The 2,500-nt window shown below is 55.3% G+C and overlaps 2 non-coding genes across 2 annotated transcripts; both read right to left on the minus strand.

The window, feature by feature from the left end:
• Positions 1–741: 741 nt before the first annotated feature.
• On the minus strand, positions 742–813 carry TRNAP-AGG (transfer RNA proline (anticodon AGG)). Its single transcript has one exon. It is a non-coding gene; the product is annotated as a tRNA-Pro (tRNA).
• A 1,210-nt stretch (positions 814–2,023) lies between these two features.
• On the minus strand, positions 2,024–2,096 carry TRNAV-AAC (transfer RNA valine (anticodon AAC)). The gene has a single exon. It is a non-coding gene; the product is annotated as a tRNA-Val (tRNA).
• Positions 2,097–2,500: the final 404 nt, after the last annotated feature.

Raw genomic sequence — 2,500 nt, forward strand, 5'->3', positions numbered from 1 at the left:
CCCCGATCTCTGCATCAAAAGTACCCAAACACTCACTTAAGGACCCAGGGATGGCAGGAAACGCCCACTGATGGAGCCAGTGGACAGTTTGCAGGGTGCAAATAAGGGCTGGCCTCAGATCACTCATGGCGTAGTGCCGGCCTGTCCATACCTGTCGAAACCTGCATGCGGTCAAATGTGTCCGATTGACATTGTGGAAATAAAAAGAAACCAGCACCATGTTTCTGCCCGGTCTCGAACCGGGGACCTTTCGCGTGTTAGGCGACTGTGATAACCACTACACTACAGAAACAGCTCTGGTAGGCTGCGCTCTAGTGTGCTGGGACAGCTTTCAGTTGAAAGGCTTTGTGGCACTGATGTCTCATGGGGCCCGCTGGTACCTGCCAGGTGGCACACACCAACGTGAAAGTTTGGCGCAAGCCTGCGCCGGACCTACATGGCAGCACTCACAGCACCTCACACACAGGCTGCAGACACATACAAAAGACCAAGCTGGATGCAACAGTGGCGCGAGCCATGGCAGTCCCCACCCAGAAGGCATGTCCAAACCTTTATACATCAGCTCGCCGCCAGCGCATCATTACAAAGGAGGGGGAATTTCCAACACTGCCTCTTGGGCCATGGGCTTAAAAGCAGCCAACCATTGGCGACGGACATCGAACCAGATACGGTCACGCACAAACTATTTTTGGGGGGGAATTGGGGACTCTGTGTTTTTTGTTTTCGGCGCTCCAAAAAAAAGGGCTCGTCCGGGATTTGAACCCGGGACCTCTCGCACCCTAAGCGAGAATCATACCCCTAGACCAACGAGCCACCGCATGTAGAGAGCAGTGAGGGGGAGGGGGGTGGTCTGCTTACCTCACTTGGCGCCATGCCCCAGTCTCTCCACGGCCTGACCCCTGCGTGTCACGTGGCCTGCCCCTGGCGCAAGCGCAGAGGACTGAGCTTCCTCTCAAGCAGAGAAACAAGAAGAAGAGCGGCAGCCTTCGCTGGCCAAAGGCCATCTGCTGCCGCTCGATCGGGCTCGATCAGGCGAGATATATGTGGCCGACCGGCCTAGAGCGCAAACCTGTGCTGCTCAGGGTGGGCAGCTTCCCAGCAGGAGGATGTGTCTTGAAAGCCGACAGAGGCAAGAAGGCGCACTCCCTCAGCCCGCTCCAACCTCTGGATTCCTGCGAATTTCAGAAGAGAACTCTGGGGCAGCATGGCTTCTGTCATCTCCCAACAGCCTCTCTGTTCTTGCTATGTAAATACCTTTACATCCCCCGAACTGAGCATGTCTGTTTTTTTATTTTTATTTTGCTGAGGTGTGGTGCCTTCAACGACCGACAGGTGGCAGGAGAGCACTTTCTCCAACTGTGAAGGGGACTTTTTTCACTTCCTGAGTAGACTGGGCTCAGTGACATATGCCACCAAGCCAGCCACTAGAAAATGCAGGTTTTGCAGCCGTGGGCCAGTGGGGGTTTAAGGGCAGGTGTGCCTCCGGCGTCTCTGGCAGACAGCTCCAGTTGCAAGGCAGCAGAAGAGAACAGGGAGGCTTGCCGGGCGCTGCATTCGGGGGCCCCCACGAGGTTTTCCGCAAGCCTTACACTCTGAAATGTGCTCAAAAAAATGAGCCCGGCTTGTCAGGAGTGGGATTTGAACCCACACCTCCAATCGGAGACCAGAACACCCAGATGCAGGGAAGAGCTGCGCCTCTTGAGTCTGGCGCCTTAGACCACTTGGCCACCCTGACAGCTATGGGCAGGATTGGGAAAGATTCTTCAGTACCCAATGTCGCCAGGTGCCAGCGCCGGTTTTCATGCCCCGATCTCTGCATCAAAAGTACCCAAACACTCACTTAAGGACCCAGGGATGGCAGGAAACGCCCACTGATGGAGCCAGTGGACAGTTTGCAGGGTGCAAATAAGGGCTGGCCTCAGATCACTCATGGCGTAGTGCCGGCCTGTCCATACCTGTCGAAACCTGCATGCGGTCAAATGTGTCCGATTGACATTGTGGAAATAAAAAGAAACCAGCACCATGTTTCTGCCCGGTCTCGAACCGGGGACCTTTCGCGTGTTAGACGAATGTGATAACCACTACACTACAGAAACAGCTCTGGTAGGCTGCGCTCTAGTGTGCTGGGACAGCTTTCAGTTGAAAGGCTTTGTGGCACTGATGTCTCATGGGGCCCGCTGGTACCTGCCAGGTGGCACACACCAACGTGAAAGTTTGGCGCAAGCCTGCGCCGGACCTACATGGCAGCACTCACAGCACCTCACACACAGGCTGCAGACACATACAAAAGACCAAGCTGGATGCAACAGTGGCGCGAGCCATGGCAGTCCCCACCCAGAAGGCATGTCCAAACCTTTATACATCAGCTCGCCGCCAGCGCATCATTACAAAGGAGGGGGAATTTCCAACACTGCCTCTTGGGCCATGGGCTTAAAAGCAGCCAACCATTGGCGACGGGCATCGAACCAGATACGGTCACGCACAAACTATTTTTGGGGGG

This window comes from Ambystoma mexicanum, chromosome 2q (assembly GCF_040938575.1).
Source record: "Ambystoma mexicanum isolate Mex_15411 chromosome 2q, UKY_AmexF1_1, whole genome shotgun sequence".
Lineage (NCBI taxonomy): Eukaryota > Metazoa > Chordata > Amphibia > Caudata > Ambystomatidae > Ambystoma > Ambystoma mexicanum.